Source organism: Rhinolophus ferrumequinum, chromosome 23 (genome assembly GCF_004115265.2).
Source record: "Rhinolophus ferrumequinum isolate MPI-CBG mRhiFer1 chromosome 23, mRhiFer1_v1.p, whole genome shotgun sequence".
NCBI lineage: Eukaryota > Metazoa > Chordata > Mammalia > Chiroptera > Rhinolophidae > Rhinolophus > Rhinolophus ferrumequinum.
Genome location: NC_046306.1, coordinates 13462057 through 13487142, shown reverse-complemented (window position 1 = coordinate 13487142; position 25086 = coordinate 13462057). Strand labels below are relative to the sequence as shown.

The window sequence follows — 25086 nt, the reverse complement described above, 5'->3', positions numbered from 1 at the left end:
CACTCATGGTGTTTGCGGCAGTCCAAGTTGGGGAGCCAGGCTCACACTTTCCAGCTGGGGAAACGGAAGCCTGTTTATGTGTCCTGCTATGTGACAAGTCCTATGGGGACATAGATGAGTAAGACACGGGCCTGTGGGCCTCGGAGAACACTCCAGTGAGGGAAGATACCGTCGTCTCAGTGCGGTGAGAAAGCCCCACGGCAGGGCCCTGTACCCCCCCGCCCCCGCCGTCCCCACTGCAGAGATGCTCGTGCTGGAGCGGCCATGCCATTGCCCTTCTCTGACCTGGGACCATCCAAGCATCACGTGCCGCGGCACCACTGCCTTTCTGTTGCATTGACCTGTGCCAACCTGCATGTCTGGGACTCAGCTCTACACATTACCTTGCTGTGTATGTGGAGAGCTTTTCATTCCCACCTCAAGGTTGCCACCAGCTTGCTTCAGCCTAAATGTCACCGCCCCAAAGAGCTCACTGTGATTCTCTCTCTCGGCACCATGTCCTTTTAATTCACGACATTTGTCACTGTTTGTGGTGGTCTTCACACATGTGTGATGACTTGGTTAACATCTGATTTCCGCTCTGAACTGTGACCTCCCTGAGGGCAGGATCTAGTCTCTCTTTTTCACTGCTGTGACCCCAGTGCCACAGGAAATATTTGTGTAATGAGTGAATGTGGCTCTTCTTCTCTGACTTCAGTTTCCCTAACAGTGGAATGAGGTGGCTGGGCTCTCCAGGGGTCCTTCCAAGCCTATTGTGCCACCAGTCAGAGGGGCTCCCTAACTTAGAACTTCATAAAGAAGACACCAGGATTCCCTGAGGTTGCCTAAGTCACTTGGTGGCATAAGCCAAGCTTGATGTGAGCAGATTTAGCGATTACAATCTAGACTTCTTATAGTGTATCTGTTAGCTTTTGCTGCATAACAGGCACCCCAAAACTTAGTGTCTTCAAACAACAGATAGTTATCTAGTGTATAATTCCGTGGGTTGGCATGGTTGGGTTTAGCCGGGTGGCTTTCTGGTCGTGGCTGGGATCAGTTAAGTGGCAGCAGGAAGCTGCCACATCAGCTGTGGACGGATTGGTATGGGGGACACTTCTACTCCAGATGGTTTCTTGTCCTCCAGCAGGCAAGCCTGAGGTTCATGTGGAGAGAGAAGGGTTCCCAGAGCAGCAAGAGCACAAGATCTCTTGAGGTCTATTCTTAGGACCGGCACCTGATGACTTCTCACACATTCTATTGGTCAAAGCAAGTCACGGGGCCAGTCGAGATTCAAGAAATGGGGAAATAGACTCCGTCTGTTGATGGGACAGGCTGCTAACTCCTGTGGTCTTTGAACAAATGACCACATATGAGAAACATGTGGGATGTTGTTCATGCTGGTTTTTCTGAAGAATAACTTAGACTTTTCTGGGACTTAGAGCTCCCAGTGGCTTGGTTGGGGCTCCACTGGCCTCTGATTCTTAACGGCAAAAGTTCTGTATGTTTCCTTCCAGTTTTTCCCCTGGAGTGGTTGCTTGAACACCGCCCCTCCCCCCCCCACACACACACATACACACATGAATACACTAGGATGGTGTGCTGCCTCGTCAACTGCAGGAATTGTGTTGCTCTGATTCCTGAAGGATTGACATACCCATGCGGGGAAAAGGAAGGTCTCATAGCCAATAGAGGATAACCCCTCTACATGGCATAGAGTACTGTTTATAAACACAGTTAAATACAAGGTCCACCCATTCAGGAAATGTTTATTGGGCACCTATTATGTGCAAAGCTCTGGATGTAAGCTGGGAACCATTTCTGGAAGACGTCTGCTTCCAGAACATCCATTTTCATCATGTTCAGAACCTGCTCTTTAATGTAACCTTCTCCTGAAACATCATCTTCTTTATTTAGAAACTGCAGCTGAGACAGAGGTTCCTACGGGATATATATCAGCCAACTGTGTCCCCTTTTAAAAACTTTCAACCCAGCTCTTTTGGGCTTGAGGTTTCTTTTGCAAATGCACGCTCCATTGTTTGGTTTTTGCAAGTCTCCACAAAATTTCTGCTTAGCTGCCTTAGCTTTCACACATTATCACTATAGTCCCCTCCCTAGACCTTGCGTTTCTTTTGTACCAGACTTGTCTGGGTGGTCTGAGGTGAGATGCAGTTCTCAGCCATTGCTTCCGGCCCATTTGCAGCTGCTGGGGGCAGAGGGCCTGGTAGAGATCAGCTTTTCTCCTGTTGGGAGCAGACCCTGACCAGGAGTTACAGGGGTTGGTATCTCCTGGTTACGTGACCTGGGAAGTATCTCCCTCTTCCTGGGCTGGGGTCTCAACAGACCTGGATTCAAATTCCAGCTCGTCCACATCCCAGCCAGATACCCTTCTGTGAGTTATGTCAGCTTGCTGTCAAATGGGAAAAGTAACACCTGCCACCAAGTGTGTTCTGAGAGGTACATGAAGTGTGTATTGTGGGTTCTGTGGGTGCCTCCCACAGTTTCCCTTCACCAGGCCAGGGTGCCCGTTGTCCAGCTGTTGCCTCAGGCACTGCTGCTGCTAACTAGTCACAGCTGCCCCTTCTCCAGAAAACTGGCCCCTACCAAATGGGAACCATGAATGGGGGCGGTGGGAGTGAGGGGTGGGGATGGAGGGCAGTCTAGAAGGCCAGGCCCCTTGTCTCAAGTGGGGACTAAACTCTGTAAGTCCCCCTGGAGCTCCAGCCGACTCAGCTGAGACCACATCCTTGCTCAGCTCCATCCCCGGCCCTATTCTGCTTCCCTCCCCTTCTCCTTCCTGAGTAACCTCTCAGTAAGTCACCGGCGTGGGAATCTGCGTCTCAGGCTATGCTTCAAGGGAGCCCAACCTAAGCCAGTATATAAGGTACCTGTTCCATAAAGCTAGCTGTGACTTATTTCTGTTGTTTTTCTTACCATAAATAATGCTTTGCTTGCATGAAACTCTCTCACCTCTCGTGCTCATTTACCACTCTGTGCCTTGGTACGCACGGTTTCCTCTGATAGAAATCCCCTAGCTATTGTCACCCAGCAAATGCCTATTTGTGCATTCAGGGGCACCACAGATGTCACCTCCACAGGACAGCCTTCCTGGTTGCAGGTAGTTTTCCACTCTCATGGCTCTAAATACCATTTCTGGCTTTGTCCTAGGAATGATCGAAATAACTGTGTGTGTGTATGTGTGTCACACACACAGAGAGACCTTGCACATGACTCCTTCTACCACATTCGATTCGTCAAAGCGACTCACTGGGCTTTGTTAGTGAGGAAGAGAGAGATTTAGATTGAATGGCACGATCAAATTTGCAGTTTTAAAAGCTCTCAATGGCAAGAGTGGATACAGAGAGACCACACGGGAGGGTGTGATAACAGGCCAGATAAACGGTGGTGGTGTCCTAGATTGCGATAGAGGCAGAGGAGATGGAAATAAGTGGGTGGAACTAAGGTCTGTTTGGGAAATGAAGTGAGTAGGTCTTGACAATGAGATATGCAGAAGGAGAGAGAAATGGAGGAGTGAAGGGTGACATCCCAGGCTTCTAGCATGAGCTCATTTCCCAGGGTGGTGGTACCATTTCCTGAGTTGGGGACAGCCTGAGGAGATGCAGGTTTGATGAGGTCAGACTTGGACATGTGGCATTTGAGATGCTCATTCAAGTGGAGGTGTCCACGTAGGTAGATTGTTGTAAAGGTCTGGAGCTCCTGGGGCAAGTCAACTTGGAAGTTCCCAACCCCTGGTATGAAAACCTTGAGAGGGTGAAACTTGCAGACAGAAAGAGAAGAGCAGAGGATCGATGACTCTCAAATGTTGAGCTCCAACATTTGAAAGCAAAGTAAAGGAGGAGAAGAGCATGAAATAGGCTTAGAAGCCGTGGCCAGAGAAGTAGGAGGAGAACATGGAGTCTTAGAAGCCGATGGCAGAGTGTTCCAAGGAGGAGGGAGGGGACCTGGAGGAAAATGGTGGTGGAACCACAGCTCCTTCCCTATCAAAGGATAAACTTTAAGTAAATCAAAGATTTAAATGAACTCAAGGAAACCATGAAGTCACCATTAAAAAATCCATTCAGGTACACTTTACAACTTCGGAGTAGGAAAGACATTTTTATGACTCAAAGTCTTAGAAGAAAGGACTTAAAAATTTGACCTTAAATTAAAATGAAAAACAACTTTTGCATGGCCCAAACAGCATACGTAAAGTCAAAAGGCAAATGAAAAATTGGGCAACAATATTATCAACTCACAGTATAGTCAAAGGACTGATTTTTCTAATATATAAAGAGCCCCTAGAAATCAATTTAAAAACCAGATAGAAAAGTGGGCAGGAGATATGAACCAAGAGTTTACAGAAAAAGAAATACAAATGGATCTTAACCATATGAAAAAACGCTACAATAGTTCATAACAGAAACAAATTAAAACTACCATTTTCCACCTACGAGAATGGCAAACATCCAGAGTTCTGATAACAGGCTGTTGGAGCCCCTGTGGGGAAACAGGCATTTTATACATCACTTAAGGGAGAGTAAATTGGTGTGACCCCTATGGAGGGCAAATTGGCAACATTTGTCAAAATTACAAATGTATTAACCTTTAACACAGCAATTCCCCTTTGGAAATATATCCCACAGATATATTTGCACACACGAGAAGTGACATATTCAAGATTATTCGTTTTGGTATCAGTAATGGCAAAAGATTGGAAACAACCCAATTGGGTGATAATACGGGATGAATTAAAGACATTATGTACATCTATCACGTGGAAGAGATGTACGTAAAGGAAGAATGGCTGTAAAGAAAGAATGAGGAAACTGAAGCAATATAGGAGTTCCTTAGATCCATTACTTACTGAAAAAAGCAAGATAGAGAATAGGTTACCAGTTGTGCAAAAATGGTGGTAAGAAAGTGTGTTCCTATGTGCTTGTATTTGATTAAAGCAACTCTGGGAGGATATATGGAAACTAGTAACAATGGCTTTGTACTGTGTGTGTGTGTGTGTGTGTGTGCGTGTGTGTGTGTTATGGAAACTGGCCAGGTGGACAGGGATAGAAAAGAGACTTTTCACTATACCTTTTTATATTTCAGGGATTTTAAACCATGGGGATTTATTAAAACTTCAACAAGTTAAAAGAACTTCAAATGAGGAGAGGGTCAAATGCTTTGGAGGGATTGGCTGGGATAACAGTGGACAAGTGTCCCATGGTTTTAGGAGAAAGGAAGTCATCCTGGACCACAGAGAAAGCAGTTTTGACACATGGGGGATGTTGTGCAGGCCCCAGGGTGGATGGAGGACGGAGCGTGACGCAAGGACATCAACAGTGAGTACAGACACGCTGTGTGAGAAGTCTGCCGGCCAGGACATGGGCGAAGGCCTTAGCTCAATGACATGAGGACTTCTTGGAAGGGATGTTCATTTCTAAGGCAAGAGAGTCTTTCGAATGTTTAATTGTTGATGGAAGGCATCCAAAGGAGAAGGTGATGCTCAGTGTTCAAGAGAGCAAAGAGTTATTTGATGGTTTAAGTTTGGGGAGAAGGTAGGAGAGGGTGGGTCCTGCCCAGAGATGGAAGCTCGGGCTTTAGCCAGGAGAGGGGACAGAGGAGTAAAGGAGTGTGGCTTTGTCGATGCAATGGCGGACCGCATCTGTCTTCTCAGAGAAGTTGGTGGGCTGGTCACCTGCTGAGAGTCAGGGCACTGGAGGTCTGAGGGATAGAGAAGGTCCAGAGTATTTGATGTGATGCGTGGTGAAGGTGCCATGGGGAAAGACAGTTGGGTGAATCCAGGGCTGGGATTTGCCAGGCAAGGGTACCAGAAGGACACTCAAGCTTTTTGTCCCACAGAGAGACTGAAGTGAAGGACCAGGGAATCTACGCTGGGTAAGGAGAGAAAGAGGGGAATCTGGGGTCAGAGAGTCCACGAGGGAGGAGCTGGGTGGTAAGGACACCTTAGTCACAGAGTGGGACGTGGGGTGGTGATTCAAAGGTGAGCAGCCGTGGGCACTGATGGGGTCTTGGGTATGTCTGGGGAGTATGGAGCTGACAATGAGTGGAGAAGTACCTGCGGGGTGCTGAGGAGCCAAGAGCCCAGCATCAGCATGGAGGCTGATGGGAGCTGAAGGGACCCAGGATGGTGCTGGGCTGGAATGGATGAGAAGCTAGAACCCAGAGCCAGAGGCTGGGAGCACAATGGGTAAAGGGGACAAGCAGGAGACACGTGGGCAGCATGAGTGACTGGATGCTGATGGAGCTGAGAGGGGTGGGAGGGGATTTGTAGGAAAGATGGACAGTAGTCTGGATCGGGCCGTGGAGAGGGAGCAGGATGTGAGTCCGCCTTTCAACCTGAGATACGTGGGCAGTGGGGGGGTTGACAGCTCATCTCCAGAACATGTGGAGGAGACAGGTTCCCACTGAGGCAGGAGACAAAGGGGAAGGCGTGTTGTAAGAAGTGGCCGGAGAAACAGGGGACCCTGTTGTTCTTGGAGTGGGAGTTCCAAAGGGCCCAGTGGCTCTTGCGAGGGGAGAGGTACTGCACAGTGGGGCACGATGGTGCAGGGGGCTTACACTTGAGGTGCTCTTTGGGGAACCTTAGGGTCTATGGGGCGTGGTGAACACCCCCGATCATGAGCATTGCCAGATGGGACCCGCACTCAGGGTGGGCCATGCCCCCCCACTGCTCCTTCAGCGCCCCTTCCTCGAATGTGCACTGGAGTGGAGTTGTGAGATCATAAAGACCAAGATTCCCATACTACAAAACGAGGCCTCCCAGCACCTCGCACCACACCTGGCACACTAGAGACGTGCAAGGACTTTGAGTGAAGTGGATTCTTGCTCTTGGTTCTGAACACCACTGTGTTTGTGTGGCAACCTTTCTTCATAGATCTCCAGGAATGCCCGGTCTGTTATTCTTACCACGTGGCTCAAGCATAGACCGAGAGTAGGTCGATGGTATAACCAGGAGGCCCCACGACAGGAGCTGGTCAGGGTCAGACCTGCAATACCTGGACACTGTTCTTGTGGCCTTGAAGGCACGGCCTCCTTCCAGCAGGGGGCACTGTAGGATGCCCAGAACGCGGAAAGAGCCAGGAGCGCTGAGTTCCAGGTTCAGCTCTGCTCTATGCCCTCCTCCTGTGTTGGTATTTCTCAGAGCCTCAGTTTCCTCATGTGACTAATTAGGGTAGATGGTCTTTTGACTTTTTTCAGTACTAAACGATGACGGTGATGATAATGACATTTACTCGGCAATGGAGCTAAATATTTCCCATGGCAAGTCTCACTTCATCCTCACGTGAACTCTTATCGGTAAATACTGTTGTTATCCCATTTGCCAGATGAGAAAACTGCAGCACAGAGACAGAGGGGGTGGTTGAGTCTTTTTGAAACAGACAAAAATGCTTCCCATTAAATGCATTGGGCAGCAGAAGGCTCTCCTGCCGTTGTCGAAATCTAAGATTCTGGGCTTAGTAACTCTGGCCTCTGACTCTGTGTACATCGTAAAGGGCACAGATGACATGGCTTTTATTGCTTTAATTAAAACCTGGGTGAAGAGCTCGCAATTCATATTAAAATGAAATTGTGTTTCGCCTGCTGTGGTGCAGAGCAGGGAACAGCAGCGATTACTGCTAAGATTACGAACAATCAAAGAGAAAAGGCCTTTTGCAAGCATTTCCTATTAAAGCCACAAACATCACACTTTAAAAATAATTATGGTTGTGTTATCGGAACATGATTCATGAATTCTGAATAAATATGAGGGGCCTTAAAGGAAACTGTTTCAAGACCATAGATTTTGTTCAAATCTGATGAAATTTAATATCATTGCGCAGCTGGAGAATAACATGCAAGGAGGGGGAAAACCCCATCCTATGTATATGGAAAGAATTGAGTAGATGTCAGACTGAACTAACGAGCTTTCTCCCACATCAGTCCTTACACACGTGCTCAGAAAAATGGACGAGCCTCTCATTTTCATTGAGAGAAACTGCTGAGAAGGAGTTGTACTTAGACCTCACCCAATCTTAATTGTGCCTTCCAAGGGCTAAAAACATTTATGTTAAAGCTCTAGATGACCGGCTGTGAGATGTTTAAATATTTGAGGACACAGGCATGGAGGCATTAGGGGGTGGATTTGGGCTGAAGGGACCTTTGTCTGCATTTATTGCACCTCCCCTGTAATAAAGATATTTTTCATACAATGCAGTGAATGTTTACAGCGTATAGTTTTGTTTCCTTCCAACTATTATGAGAGAAATTGAATCCCTGGAAACGTTCACTCTCTCTAAATGGGATGGAAACAATGAGGATGGTGCAGGAAGTTTACGGGTTGGGGGAGGGAATCGCAGTGGGTTGGCAATGGGATTTCAAGGATTTTCTTTAAAACGGCACCCCTCTCCCGCTCCCAGCCACCTTGTGCTTAGCATCTTCTGTAGGTCCTGGGTCCTTGCTGGGCAGTCCCTGATTTCACACATCTGTTCATCACTACATGCGTGATCAAGAGTTGGAAATGAGGCCAGATGGGGGACCTTACCAGAATGGTGCCGGGTCCTTAGCTTCTAGCGGGTCAAAAGCCAGGGTCGGGCCCTCTCCAGCCTCTTTCACTGTGTGCCCTTGAGTGGGTTATGTGCCCTCTCTGAGCCTTGCTTATTGCATCTGTGAATTGGGGCTGATTGGGTGTCTTTGAGGGACCGTCTGGATTGTATCTTGTGGCCAAGGTATTGGCCTCCTGCATCCCCTTGCCTGAGTCGCTAGAAGGGACAGTGCTCTGTCCAACAGGCCAAAAACTGATCTGCCCCACCTGGCTGAGTCGTCCCCATGCTGAAGGTGCCCCTGAGGATCTAAGCGAGTTCCAGACCGCCACTGGTGACAATACAGAGGTTCCGTTGGATGGGACATAAGGGTAATGACACGAGAAGACAGAACTGGGCTCAAATTCTGGTCTTGACACTTCATGCCTGGTGACCTTGGGCAAGTCAACCAACTTTCCTGAGCCCTAATTTTGTCTTTGGAAATGCCTCAAAGTGATATGGGGAGGAGTCCATTAGGTGCACTTATACCCAAAGTTCTTATTATAGTGCTCGGTCTATGGCAAATGGTAGTTAGCAGGAAGTGTTACTAAAGTATCCATTTTACAGGTGAAAAACCTGATTTTGGGGAAGGTAAATCTACTTGCCAAGGTCACCCATCCAGGACATGGTGGGAGCAGGAATCGAATGCAGCATCAGAATCATTGGCAAAGGGGAGACCACGCAGTTACTTTACCTAATGCAAATCAAATTATGTTAAAGGTTGAAACTGAAAAGATGTTATTGGAACTATCTTGCTTTTAAAATGTTCCAAGAAATGCGACCCCCACCTTCCATAACACAATCAAGAAAAGATGCCTCCTGATAATTTCCAGCCTGTTGAAGACACATGACTTTCCCCCACCCCCTCCATTAGAGCCCCCTCCCTCTCACGCTCAGGGAACAGCTGGGTTTGCCAAGCTTCCTTAATTCACAGCTCATTAATATTGAAAGGCCTTCATGGAGTCCAGACAGGCAATTTCTCGTCTCTCATATACTCAAAGCCTATGGCTCTGATGGGGAACAAAGATCCAGGCATGAGGTTATTGCCCCTGCCACACCTGGCACCCTTCATCCTGCCAGCACTTGTGAGAGTGTGGAGGGCAGGGGACTCGGGGGGCCAGTCTGTGCTCCAGGGGTCTCCTGCTTCTGCCTTGTTCTTGCTGTGTGACCTTGACAAAATTACTTACTCTCTCTTGCCTCCTTTTCTACCTCTGTGAAAAGGGGGTGTTCATACCTCCCTTGCAGGTTCATTAAGAATATCAGACATGGGTGTGGTTTAGTTAAGTAGTTTAGTTAAACTAGTTAACTGGGTGTAGGTTAGTTAATAGGACTAGTTAAGTGGGTATAAGGTAACCATCGCAGCCAGTGCTGCTTATGAGAGGAACTTGATAAAGGTTTTGTTGTTGTTGTTGTTGTTGTTAGAATTTGCAGTTTAGAGAAGCAAAATCATGAAGGAGCTAGGAAAATGCCTGGGAGCGCCGTCTTTTGTGAACATTTTTTATGTAGGACTAGGGTGGAATGGGTAAGATGAGGCTTGTGTCTCAAGTAAACAGAAATCCAGCCCAGAAGCCCTCAAGTCAGGCCAGTGCTGTGGGTCTCTGAGATGACCTGTTTGCCTGGTGACAGATTACCAATGAATATCCCAGGGCACCCAGCTGGGTGTGATGAGGGAAGCTCACAGGAGCCTGGGGGCCCCGGAGTGCATGTCTTGAGAGGAGGGGTACAGAGTGAAGAAGGACGGGGAGATGGACCATGGGAACAACAGTGGCTTTGGAGAGGAAGATGGGGAAGGAACTCGTGGAAGTCTTGCATTGCATAGTGAGGGATCCTCTCTTCAAAGACCCCTCAAGGGAACCTTACAAAAGTTCTCTGTAATAGCACAGGGCCTCTGGAATGGGTCTGTGCTGCTTCTGGCTGTTTACTGTGCTGGGATGGCCCTCAAGGGCATTGTGTTGTGGCTAGAGGTTGTATCTGTGTGATACGCAAACCTGGGGCAGTTATATTTTGATTCCTGCCGCTGGCCTCAGTCTTCCATGGCCAGAGGTAGAGCTGGGAGAGGAGGAGCAGGAGAAGGGGTGGGGAGGCATTTTAAAACTTATTTAATACTCCCCCCAAAATGCAGGAAATGGAAAAGACAGGCAACCCCATGTTGGCAAGGCTGTGGAGGAACGGGGTACCCTCACACATTGCTGTGTCAACTGGGGCGACCACTTGGGGAAACCATTTCACAGTGTCTAAAGCTCTGTGACCCAGTCATTCAGCTCGTAGGTGTTCACTCAACAGAAATGCAGTCATCTGTTCACCAAAAGACACGTAAAACAATGTCGATAGCAGCACTTTTCATCAAAGCGCCAAACGGGAAACAATCCAAGTGTCCATCAGCAGTAGGCTGGAGGAGTGATTGCAAAATATCCTAACAGAATGGAATAGTGGGCAGCAAGAGAATGAGTGAATGATAACCACATGCAATGATATGGATGAATGTCACAAACACGGGCACCAATCAACCCAGAGCATTCTGTGTGATTCTATTTACATAAAGCAGCGGAACAGGCAAAACTAATCTATGGTGACAGAAATCTGACTTGTGGTTACCTTGGTGGGGGTGGGGAGTGAGGGGCCTGGAGGAACCTCGGGGGTGTTGGTAAGGTTTTCTCTCTTCATCTGGGTCCTGTTTACACCAGTCTGTTCGCTTTGTGAAGATTCATCATTGCGCTGCCCACTTAAGACTTGTGCACTTTCTGTTGGTATCCTATGCTTCAATAAAGCGTTAAAAAGTATTAGCAAGGTATTTGTACAAGTGTCTCCAGTTTTGGAGACGTGGTAGATGGAAAAGGGAACCTAGCCAGATTTGCTCATTTGTATCTTTGTGTCAATCAGCTCACAAGGGTGGCTCGTTCCCACTGGGGGTGTGGATGACAAGCCCTTCACAGCCTGAGCAATTTATTTAACTTCCTGGGAGGGGAAGAATTATTTTAATAAGGGATGATGAGCTGTGAAATTGCTCCAGCCGTGGCTCGCCCCAGGGAAACAGGTGGTGTGGCGTTCCCCTGATCTGCTCAGCTCTGCAGACTCTGACCTTCACCCCCACTTCTCTGTGGACAGAGTTGTAGGAAATGTTTGAAAACATGAACATCAAAAAAAAAAAAAAAAGTGTGCACTCATGTATGTGTGTTTGTGATGCAATGCTGTAGGACCAGAAAATCTTGATTATGTACATGGCAAATCTCAACGATGTCTGAGGAAAAGTGCCTCCAGGCACGCACACGTGCTTGTATACAGACACGTTTGTGCACAAGTAGGAGCATATGTGCACATCGACTCACACAGGCATGCTTGCTGATGTACACTTTTTCACATGTTAAACGTTGCTCTGTGATGCTCTGCCAGTTACTTAACTTCTCAGTGCCTCAGTTTCCTCAGTGAGATAGAGGTAATGATAGCAGCTGGCTCTTGGAGCTGTTGTGAGCCCCCCTCTCCCCCCCACACACACACGAATGACATTTTTATTTATGTTTATTTGTTTAATGACTGCCTCCCTCCTAGACTGTTGATTTCACCGGACCATAGTAGAAGCTGAGTTAGTATCTGGTGAGTGAGGGAATAAAGGAAGGAAGGAAGGAAAGAAGGAAGGAAGGAAGGAAGGAAGGAAGGAGGAAGGAAGGAAGGAAGGAAGGAAGGAAGGAAGGAAAGAAGGAAGGAAGGAAGGAAGGAACAACTCTCACAAATCCACTGGCACACATGCTGACCTTTAGACACATGCATGTACATATTTGTACAAGCGTTTGTACATGTCCAAGCCCAGAACTCGGGAGGGCGGGTTGAGCTTCAGTTTTGAGAGTCTGGACTGGAAGTCAGAACGCACAGTTCTGTCTGTGGCTCTAGGTAACTCATGTATCATGTGACCTTGGGTAAGTCTTTCCACTTCTCAAAGGTCAAGGCCCCCCAGCCGGGATGTGACAGAACTGGCTATGAACCGCAGTCTGTCTGGGTCAAAGTCTGTGCTTTTCATGCCTAAGACCTGGCTGTCCTACTGTGTGGTCCACAGACCAGCAGCATTACCTGGAGCTTGTTGGAAATGCAGCATCTCAGGCCCACCTGGACCTCCGAAGTCAGAACCTGCCTTTTCACAAGGATCCCGGGTGATCTGTGTGCACATTCCACATTGAGACGCATCACCTGAGGCACACTTCCTCCCCCAAGCATTACGAGGAATTAGGGATTCCTAGTGTGGGTGGGGCACAGGTACATGCCCACCCTGAGGACCACCATCGGGGAGCAATCAGTGACCAGGAGATGAGGCAGCCCCGAGCTGCTTGCGAAGACATTGTCAGTGCAGAAGCTCAGCATTGCCCACGAGGAAGCCCAGCCCTTCTAGTTATCAAGAGGCAGCCTCACGGCCTCCTTAAGACTGCCGGTTCATGAGTTGACTTGCACATTTAAAAACAGTATACATCGTAGTTATCTTGTAGTTCCTGTGGGTCAGAACTCCAGGCATGGCTTAGCTGGGTGCCTCTGGCCCAAGATCACGTGAGGCTGCAGTCAGCGTGCTGATTTGGGCTGCAGTCTCATCCGCAGGCTGGACCGAAGGACGATTTGCTTCCAGAGCTCACCTGGGGGTTGTTGGCAGTGTTCAGGTCCCCTGAGTTTGACGTTTGAGTGGGAATCCTGGCTCTGTCCCTTCCTAACTGTGTGACTTGCAGCAAGCTTCCCATGTCTGTGCCCCCATTTTTTCCTCCGTGAAATGGTTATCATAATAGCACTTGCCTCATAGAGTTGTTGTGAAGACTAATAAGTTCATGTGTGAAAAGTACGTAGGGCAGGGATGCACCTAGCACATGGTAAATGCTATATAAATTCTTGACAATGTTATTATTGTTATTTGAACAAAGCTGCAGAGAAGCAGGACAGCGCAAGCTGGCTCACAGAGGGGGATCAATAACCCTCAGGGAGTGGATGGTTTCTGGGTTGCAGTCTCCTGATGAGACTTTCAGGGGGGTCACGGGGTCCAGGCTGTAGAAGGAGGCCTTGCTCCATTCTACTCAGAGCAGCTTCGATTGCTGGACCCAGGCCTTGGTGCCAGCACCTGGGGAGGCAAAAGGGTGCTGTGGCAGTCAGAGGATGGGTAGGCAGCCCCTGGGGAGACAGGGGCCCTGGCAGACGGTCCAGCACACTCAGGGGCATGGTGATTCCAGAGCATGCAGTGTCTGGGGGCTGTAGTGGACTCACTGTGCTGGGGACAGATGATGCTGCAGGATCTGGTCCAGGAGGCCTCAGGTCCCAGACTGATGCTGGGCTGCTGCTCTGAAGGGTCTGAGCAGGGCCGTGTCTCTGGAGTAGCATGGGCTGGGGGGCGTCCCTGCTCAGCCCGGTATCACAGGGGCACAGTGCACTCACAGAGGCCAGAGTCTCAGAACTTCCGCGCCTTCATCCCCAGGCAGCTGGTGTGGCATATTTTTAGGCGATGCTACTTCTGTACTTTTCAAAAGGTAGAAATAGAAAAGAAAGAAAAAAACTGCAAATAGATGTAATTTTTTCCAGAAGCTATTTTAACATGGAAATAACCAGAGAGCCTACTCATCATTTTAAAATGCTTTTAAAATCAGCACTGCCTCATGTCTGGCTGGCTGTGTACCTGCAAACCAGTGGCACGTACATGAATTAAATTTGGTTTTAAAAATCCCTTGGTCTGTCTCCCTCTTTTCACAGGTGGTGTAACTGAGGTCCAGAAAGGGGCAGTGACTTTTCCAAAGTCACACAGCCTATCAGGGGCAGAGCTGGGACTCAACCCTTCATGGGAAGATCATTTCCACGATGAGGACAGGAAACCAGAAGACCCTCAGGGGTCAAGTTAGAATTATTTCGTACTAAGCAGCATCTCTGAGGGGAAGGCCACTTCAGACCTTTGTGGACTTTTTAGAGCTAACAGGGAAGGTAGTGCAGAGCCTACCCAGGCTTAGGTCATAGCAGCCTTCAATACATTCATTTGTGCATTCATTCATTTAAAAAACATTTACTGAGTACCTACTGTGTGCTGGGCAAGGCTCTAGGTGCTAGAGATATAACAGTGAACACAGCAGTCCAAAACCTGTATTCTCATTCATTTGTGTATTATTTCATTCAGCAAATGTTTGCTGAGGGCCTACTATGTGCAAGGCACCATCCTTGGCCCTTTGGATAGTCAGTAACCGAACAGTGAATTTACATTATTGTGAAAAGAACAGACAATAAGGTTTTTTTTTTTTTTTTTAATCAAGTATAGATGGTAAAAGTTCTATGGGGAAGAAAAACCACCTCTAGGGCAGGAGTCAGGAAACTATGGCCCATGGGCCACATTTGGCCCTCTACTTGTTTGAAAACAAAGTTTTATTGGAACACAGCTATACTTGTGAGTTTAAATATTGCCCATGGCTACTTTCATGCTACAAGGCAGAGATGGATAGTTGTGACAGAGACCGTATGACCCACAAAGCCAAAAAGATGTGTTATCTGGACCTTTGTAGACAAAGTTTGCTGACTTCTCCGCTAGGACATCCAAGGGAAAGTGTCAAAGAGGTAGCTGGATACTCTGCCACTTATGGAAAAGTGAGCTACCTATCTGTAAAATGGGCTATAGTCTGGTGCCCAGGCCACCCCCTCTCGCTCTAAGGCTGTGGTCCCAACTTATCCCCAGGCTTGCCCCTTCAGTTCTGCCGGGTTCCCTTCCTCCGAAAGGACGAAACCCACCACTAATCGCTCACGTTTCCAGAATCCCACCCCCTCCCCAGTGTATCCGTGTGGAAAGCTGCCTGAGCCGTAGAGTGACCCAGATCGTTTTCTGAGCAAGAACACGTGGGGATTATCCTGTTTGTTCCAGGTAGAGTTTTAGCGAACAACACTCATGTCTAATGTGACTGGCTGTCATTGCCCCATTATGATGCCTCTGTCTGCTCTGATCCAAACATGTCAGGCTCCTCCCAGCAACAGAGGGTGTTATGCACCCTTCGTTCCCCCCCCCCGCCCCCGCACTGCCACGCTCAGAGGTTCTGCCTGTAAATAAAGGCTTAAAAAGATATTCTATTCCTCAACCCCACCTCCTCCAGAATCCACATTTAATTTTAATGGGATGGTGTTTTTCCACTCCCATTTCATTTATATAGGATATGGGTTTATTTATTTATTTGTTTAAAGAAGCATTTTTAGTCCAGGAAAATGATAGCCCAACAAGAAGGCATAATTGTACTGATTTTTCAGAAGTGCGGCAATACTCCAGATCTGATGTGTACTGCGAGACATGAATCAGAAAGATTCTATTAAACATCTCCGGGATGGGTGACACAGGGGTATTATCCAAGATGATTAATTTGACTCGGTCATTATGGACACAGGCAAGCCTGACAAAATTGCATTTCATTCCCCACTGAATTCAGAAAAATCACTGTACACACCATGAGAAGTTACAGCGCTGGGTGCCCTGCTACAGTGACGGGGGTTTCAGCTTTGGATAAGGTACCATTTTCCTTGTATTGAAAACAGAGTCAGGAAACCCTGAACTGAATGCCAGTCCTTTAGCTGAGAAGTCCTAATAGAGTGTGGGTTTTACGTTTCAAATGGTAGGATTTCATTTATTGTCTAAACCAGGATGGTTTTAGAGTGAAAGAGAGCATACTAAAAAAAAAAAAAAAAAAAAAAAAAAAAGTTATTAAAAAATATATTATCCTGGGACAAGAGGCATCAACCAGGACTATCTTGGGCTGATCAGGATTTTAATGTGTATGTCGGGGGCAGGGGATGTGAATCATGGTAGAGCACGAGTTAGCTTCAGATAGTCAGGGCTTCTTGTTCTTGTTTCCATAAATACTATTCGTGTGACTTTGGATAAGTCATTTTGCCTTTTTGAACCTCAGTTTCCAAAATGGAAAAGATATTTAACACTTGTTCTGCTTACCACCTGGGGTCTGTTTTTTCCCCTCCTCGGGCCTGGAGGTGGGGACAGTGTTGACTTTCTGTTCATGTGTTTTCACATCTGTTTCCTTGTATAATTCTCTCAGCTGTTAGGTGGGGTTTCGTAGATAAGGGCACTCGGGAGTAAGCAGTTAGGATACATTGCCAAAGGTCCCTCGGCAAGTAAGTGGCGGGACTGGAATTCCTCCAGGTCAGTCTAACTGCAAAGCCAACATTCTTGCTGCAGATCAAAAAAACAGTATGCACTGATTATGAACTCCAAGAATCTTCAAGCTTTGGGAGGAAAATATTTGAAATACGTAAAAGTATTTGGAACCCCAAAGTCCTGTGTCAACATAAGGTGTTGCAGCTGTCACTCAGGGTTACTCAGCAGGCAGGACAAGAAAGCAGCGGTCCATTCCATGTCCTTTCCTCCCTGGCTCATGGCAGTGGGGGGGTTGGGGGGGGAGCAGGGGAATGGTCTGTCACCACTCCCTCCACTCCCATTTCCTTTGCTGCTGCTGGAGTCTCCGGGATCAGGACAGGGTGAGGTGGCATTAAAGGAGTAGGGTCAAACATTCTGCTGACTGGTAGTGTTCATGTCCTACTATCCATGCCCGCTGTTACAGCAGATTTTCACATGCTGGCACTTTTCCATGAGGCACACTGAGCTGGGGATTCGCTCTGCAGCTCATCTCTTCTGACCTGCTCTGCAGCTAGCACACCTGTTGATATACCTCCTGCTGCTGAGGTCCCCCTGCTCTTGGAGGCTACTGTCGTGGGTGGAACCCTTTAGATGCCTCCAGCTGGCTGCCTTCCTTAGCTTTCACTTGCCCTCAGGAACTCATACATCCTGGTTTGCTAACCCACGCACCTACAGGCAGATTGCTCTCAGTCCTTGTATCTCTATCTCTCTGTCTCTATCTCTGTCTCTATCTCTATCCCTGTTGTCTCCCCTGGCCCTGCCAGGGGAGCTCCGTCTATCCTCCCATCTTCCAAAACCTTCCAGTGACGGACTCCTCCTAAGCTTCTCCACTCTGGGGACACAGGTGTGTCCTCCTGAGAGCTCTTTGTCACCAGGCTTCACCAGGGAATGAGGTGCCACTTCTCCTTTTGCACTGCACTCAGAGCCCCAAGAGGCTGTGCTGCTGGGGCCTTTCTCACTTGACTTGAAGGTGGGGGGGCCAAGATGGGAGAAAAGTCACATCACCCTCTGCTCCGATGGTCCCTTCCCGTGACTCTTCTACCTTTCTCTTATACATTGTTGGGTGGGCAATGGAAATGAGTAGGTCCAAGTGTCATTTGGAGAATCTTGTAGTAACCATTAACTGGAATAAAGTAGGTAGCCTTCGAATAAGGGAAGGTACACCACCCCAAGAATATAATAATCATTCATTTGTAAATACTTAGCAACATAGGTTTAAAATATATGTAGCAAAAAATGGACAGAAATACAAGAAATTGATAAAATCACAATCATGGTGGAAATTTTTAACATACCTCTCTCAGAAACCAGTGGATCGAGCAGAAAAAGAAAATGAGTAGTCATTTAGAAGATTCAAACAACATAATTAAGCTGGAACTGATAAACATTTATGCAAATTAGGTTTATACTGTTTTACAAAGGAATTATCAATGACTTTCAAAAAAATCAATATATTTTTCATTCCTTTTCGGGCATCTACTTGTTTTTTTCCTTGTCACTGGTTTATTATTTTGTTAGCCTTTTCAAGCAACCAGTTCTTCCTCCTATTACCTAAAATTTGTTTTCTCTTTTGTTACTCTTTCTTCTACTGACTCTGGGTTCATTTTGTTATTCTGTGGCTTGCTTCTTGAGTTGAGTGCTGAGTTCATTTATTTTGTCTTTCTTATCTTCTAATACATGCATTTAGGTAAAAAGTTATCAATTTTCCGTGGTTAACCTCTCACATATTTTGTCAGTCAGTGTTTTCATTGTCTGTAATTTCAGTTGTGATTTTCTCTTTAACCCAAAAGTTATTTAGAAGATTGCTCTTAAAGCATCTAAGTATTTAGGAGTGTCTGCCTCCATTTTCTTTTCCTGCTCCCTCTTTCTCTACATTCTCTGGGGGTTTCTGTTGTTGTTAAAAACTAGGTTAGTGCATTTAGATCCTGGAGTGTAGTCTATGTCATTTGTACATTTGAAAACTTTGAGATTATCTGTGTGGCTAGTACATGGTCATGTGTTTTAAGAGTTCCATGGACATTTGAAAAGAATGTGTATTCTTTAAATATTGGGACAAATCAAGAGGGTAAATTGTATTATTCAACTCTTCAGTCCTTACTCATTTTTATCTGATTCGTCCATTTTTGCAGAGATGTGTTAGTGTCTTATTATGTTTATGGTTTTGTTAAATCCTCTTTGTACTTCTAACTGTTTTTTACGTTTTACATTCCTGTAGTTTATCAGTCCACATAAAAGTTTATGTCTGCCATTTCTTCTTAGTGGATTGTATCATAAATCAACTTAAGTATTCCTCTTGGTCTCTTTAATGCTTTTTGCCTTGAATTAGTCTTAATTTGTTATTAATTTTTCCACTTCTGCTTTTTATTTGCCTGATATATTTGCTTATTTTTAACCTTCCATGTCATTTTATTTTAGGCATGACTATTATAAATGCCATATGCTGTATTCATTTATTTTAATCAAAATATTAATTTTATCTTTTAATAAGAGAATTGAAATCATTAATATTTATTGTAATTACTAATGTTTAGTCTTCGTACTGTCATTTTATGAAGGTTCTTTATTATCATGTTTCATAGGTCATTTCTATTTTCTTTTTGTCTTTTCAGATTGATCAGGTTCTATTTTCTTTTCTTTTCTTTTTTCTTTTTCTTTTTCTTTTTTTTGTCCCTCCAATGGTGAGGAATTTCTGCTTTTCCTTAAAATTATAACAAATAGCTAAGAAATGAATTCAGGTGTAAGATCAATACACAAAAATCAGTTGTGTTTATATATGTCAGCAATGACCAATCCAAAAGGAAACTAAGAAAACAATCCCATATGTTATAGCATCCAAAAGCATAAAATAAAATATGTAGGAACAAATTTAACTGAGGATGTAAAAGCCTGGAACATTGAAAACCACAAAGCATTACTGAAATCAAAGAAGACCTAAATAAATGGAAAGACATCCGTGTTTGTGGATTGGAAAACTTACTGTCGGTAAGCTGGTGACATGATCCCAGTGATCTATGTATTCAATGCAATTCCTATCAAATTCCCACCATCCTTTTTGGCAGAAATGGAACAGCCGATCCTCAGATTCATTTGGAATTGTAAGGAGCCTTGAATAACAAAAATAATTTTGAACAAAAGAGCAAAGTTGGACAACTCACACTACAGAATTTCTACAGAGCTATAGTAGTCAAAATAGTGTGGTACTGGCATAGAGGTAGACATTTAAACCAATTCCAAGGGAATACAACTAAGAGTCCAGAAGTAAACCTCTATATGTATGGCCAATTGATTTTTGACAAAGGTGCTAAGACCACCCATGGGGAAAGAACAGTCTCTTTGTCCAATAGTTTTTGGACAACTGGATAGCCACATGCAAAACCATGAAGTTAGACAAGACCTCATGCCATATACAAAAGTTAATTCAAAATGGATCCATGACCTAAGTCTCAGGGCTTATCCATAAGTTCTTTGAAGAAAACATAAGGGTAATTCCTCCTGACCTTGGATTTGGCTATGGATCTTAGATATGACATCAAAAGCATGAATAACAAAAGAGAAATAGATGAACTGGACTTCATCAAAATTAAAAACTTTTGTGCTTCAAAGGACATTATCAAGAAAGTAAGAATACAGCCTACAGAATGGGAGAGCAATATCAGCAAATCCTCTATCTTATAAAGGTCTAGTATCTGGAACATATAAATTCTTACAAAAAGATAAACAACCCAGTTTAAAAATGGGCAAAACACTTGAATAGAAATTTCTCTAAAGAAGGTATGCAAATGGCCAAGAAATATGAAAAGATGCTCGGTATCATTAGTCATTAGGGAAATGCAAGCTCCAATAAGATCCCACTTCATACGCACTGGGATGGCTATAATGAAAACAATGGAACCTGGGTGTTGGCTGCGAGGATGTGGAGACATTGGAACACTCATACATTGCGGGCGAGAATGAAATGCAGCCACTGTGGAAATGTTTGACGGTTCCTCAAAAAATTCAATGTACAATTACCACATAACTCAGCAATTCCACTCCTAGTTATATACCCAAAAGAATTGAAAACCGGGACTCCAATAAATGTACGTACAGACTTGTTCAAAGCAGCACTATTCACAATAGCCAAAAGATGGAAACAGCTCAGATGTTCATAAGTAGATGCATGGATAAGCAAATTGTGGTATATACATCCAATGGAATATTATTTGGCCCTAAAAAGGAATGAAGTACTGATACATGCTACAGCGTGGGTGAACCTGGGAAACATTATGCTAAACGAAGAAGGCAGACACAAAGGGTCACATATTGTATGGTTCCATTTGTATCCCGAATAGGTAAACTATCCAGATTAGGGAACTCCAGAGACAGAATGCAGATTGGTGGTTGGGGAAGGGGACAAGGGACTAGGGAGAAATTGCTTACTGGGTAAGGGGTTACCTTTTGGAGTGATGAAGATGTTTTGGAATTCGATCAAAGTAGTGGTTGTAAAACATTGTGAATGTACTAAAAGCCACTGAAAGGTTCCTTTTAAAATGGTAAAATTTATGTTATGTAAATTTTACCTTAATAAATTTTAAGAAATTACAAAAAATAAATTTAAACTTATATTTTCCTTGCAACATAAATAACTGATCAGTATCTGTAATTTCCTCCTTTAAGAAAGACACAGATTCTAGCTGAAGTCCTCCAGATTTTTAGTTTGTGATCATTATTAATTTTATAATCCTATCCCTCTTCTATTTTAGGAATCCTTATGAAATAGTCACATTAAATCCTGCAGTCACCTTATGAACAGCTATTTTGAATAACTGTAGTGCTTTTTCAGCTTACCACTCCTAGAATCTCTTTCTTGGGTTTACTTTTCATTCTCTAGGTTCAAGATTTGAGTACTTATTTCAGAAAGGATTATTTATAATATATATTTTTATACATATAAATATATATATTATTAAGATTAATTATAAGTCTAGTGTAAATATATTTATATTAATCTTCTAATAAATTAAGATTAATATAAATATATAGTTTATAAGATTTATATATAAATATATATATATATATATATCTTACTTCCTATGGTTGACTTTTCAATTCATTTGTCATTTTATTTTATTGTGGTACACGAATGAGTTTATTCTGATAATTCCATGGAACATAAGCTTATCCCTGCGACAGGTCCATTGGATGTTCTTAGATTCCTTCCTGTCCACTCCCTCCCCTTTGCCCTTTTACGCCTCTGCCTAGAGGAGTCATTGCCTTCAGTAACTTAAGACCCTTCCTCCTAGGAATTCCAGGAGAAGGCTTACCCTTCTCTGACCCAAGGGGAAAGTCACCGGTCGTTTGTATCACTCCAGCATTCTTCCCTTCCTGGAAATGGTGCAGGAAAAACCTCACAGCCTCCTCTGGATGCCCCTTTTAGCCCAGCCATACTGCTTTGCTCTGAATTCCCATCCCTTAGTTGATTTGGGAACAGAAGCCCAAATGGAGGGATTGAAAACCAAGGTGATTCTGGCAGCCTCCTCATCCATCTCTGCATGATGCAGGAGCTGTACCTCCTTGAGTGTTGGTACCCCCCCACTTCCTGGCCCTGCCATTTGCCTCCATGCCCCCGGCTCACAACTCACTCCGAGAAGGACAGTCAGTTACGCGTTTTTCATGCACCAGTTCCAAGAAGGGGGTAATGCTGCACTGATTCAAACAACGTGTGTCTTACCGTTGGGTCAGAGCCAAGAGGAAGCCTGCTCTAGAGGGGGTCTTCATGGTCTGCCAATCCGTTCATTTTCTTACCACTTTTCTTCTGGCATTTGGTGAGTAGATAGATCATTTGCTCGTTGGTTCGTTCATGCGTTCGTTCATGCATTCATCAAAGACACTTTTTTTTCCCCATTTATTTATTTATTGTTTTTGTTTTTTAATTTATTGGGGTGACAATTGTTAGTAAAATTACATAGATTTCAGGTGTACAATTCTGTATTACATCATCTATAAACTCCATTGTGTGTTCACCACCCAGAGTCAGTTCTCCTTCCATCACCATATAGTTGATCCCCCTTACCCTCATCTCCCACCCCCCGCCCCCCTTACCCTCTGGTAACCACTAAACTATTGTCTGTGTCTGTGAGTTTTTGTTTCTCATTTGTTTGTCTTGTTCTTTTGTTGTTTTTGGTTTATATACCACATATCAGTGAAATTATATGGTTCTGTGCTTTTTCTGTCTGACTTATTTCGCTTAGCATTATAATCTCAAGATCCATCCATATTGTCACAAATGGTCCTGTTTCATCTTTTCTTACTGCCGAATAGTATTCCATTGTGTATATATACCACAACTTCTTTATCCATTCATCTATCGAAGGACATTTTGGTTGTTTCCATGTCTTGGCCACCGTAAACAAAGCTTCAATGAACATTGGAGCACACGTGTCTTTATATGTAGATGTTTTCAGGTTTTTTTGGGTAGATACCCAGGAGAGGGATTGCTGGTTCATATGGTAATTCTATTCGTAATTTTTTGAGGAACCTCCACACTGCCTTCCATAATGGCTGCACCAGTCTGCATTCCCACCAACGGTGTGTGAGGGTTCCTTTTTCTCCACAGCCTCTCCAACACTTGTTACTATTTGTCTTGTTGATGATAAAAGACTTTTTGAGCACTTGTTATATGCCAGGCACTGTTGAAGAAACGGGGGTTATAGCAGTGAACAAACCAGGTGGAAACCTCCTCCTTCATGGAGCTGACATTCTAGTAAGGTGAGACAGGTAATAATAAACACAATGAATCGACAAAAGGTACAGGATGTTAGAAGGTGATAAGTGACAAGAAGGAAACAAAAGGGTATGGCCGATGGTTTGCGATTTTCAATTGAGCAGTAGGGGTAGACGTCATTGAGAAGGGGTTGTCTGAGTCAAGACCTGGGTGGGGGGGGTAGAAGGGGCAAAGGAATGAGCTGTGTGAATATTTGAGAGAAACGTGCTCGAGAGAGAGGGAACAGCCATTTCAAAGCCTCTGAGGCGGAAGCATGCCTAGTGTGGCCCGAGTGGCATGAACAAAGAGAGCAGTAGGAAATGTCAGGGAGGTGAAAGGGACGGAGGTGGGAGTAGGGGGACTAGTTCATGTAGCCATTGTAAGGATGACGTTCTTACTCTAAGTGAGAAGGGGACCACTGGAGGGTGGTGAGCAGAGGGGTGCCATGATCTTACACTTCAGCAGGGTAATGCTAGCCCCTGAGTGAGAAGAGACCATAGCAAGGGAGGAAGCAGGGAAAACAGGCAGGCGGCTACTGCAATCATCCAGGGTAAAGAGGTTGATGGCTTGGACTACAGTGGTCACGTCTTGTATTTATCCTGAAGGTGGAGCCCGTAGGATTTCCTGACAGATTTGGTGTAGGATGTCCGAGAAAGAGAGGAGTCAAGGAGAGTTCCAAGGCATTTGGCCTAAGCAGCTGGAAGGCTGGACTTGCCATTCGTTGAGGAGGAGAAGCCCATGGATGGACAGGTTCTCTTTTGGACAGGTTAAGTTTGAGATGTCTCTTAAAATCCAAACAGGGATTTCAAGGAATAGTGGGCTATAGGAATCCACAGTTCAGGGGAGAGGTCAGGGCTGGAGACAGGAGCTGGGGAGTCAGCGGCAGAGAGGTAGTATTTAAAGCCACAGGTGTGGATGACATCACAAAGGAGGGAGCGTGTTCCGAGAAGACGTTTGGAATCTGAGCTCTGTGACACATCACCATTCATAGGTTGGGGAAAAGAATGGGAACCAGCAAAGGACATGGAGGAGACATGGCCTGAGATTTAGGAAGACCAAAATCTGTGGTGTTCCAAAAGCAAGTGAAGAACACCTGGTATTCAGGTGTCATGCATTTAGGATTTGACTGCATGCGAAAGGAGGCATGTACGTGTTTGCATGTTTAGTTATTTTTAAGTGTGCTAATTGCCTCTTTAAATGAATTGTCATAATTGTGTTATTCCAATATTTTGAAACAACATATGCTTATTTTTGCAAAAGGCTTCTGGTTGTTTGGGCTGGTTCCAGTGTGTTGAGGTTTGGGTTTTTAAGTGAAAGGAATGGACTTGTGTAGTCATTTAGCATTCAGTTGGCACAAGCTATGTGTCAGCACCTGTTCTGGGTGCTGGGGTGGAGGGGTGCTGGGGCAGAGAAGAAGGTAGCTGTTGACAGACATGAACCATAGGTGACTGAGGGACTTATGGTCTATCAGGAGGGACAGATATGGAGACACCTAGGTGAAGTCTCAACCTAAAGCCTGGCGCATTCCCCCATTTCATGTGCTCATTCATCACTTTCTAATTGAGTACCTACTATGTGCCAGGCATTGGTGACAAGACAGCCTTAACCAGTGCCTTCCTGGAGCCTGGGGTCTGGGGGGCGGGGATACAAGCAGAAGGTAAACAAAG

At 45.2% G+C, this 25086-nt stretch overlaps 1 protein-coding gene across 4 annotated transcripts in view; it reads left to right on the top strand.

Annotated features, from left to right (window-relative positions):
• TOX2 (TOX high mobility group box family member 2) overlaps nucleotides 1–25086 on the top strand; it is a 124838-nt gene that overhangs the window by 48552 nt on the left and 51200 nt on the right. The window lies entirely within an intron of this gene.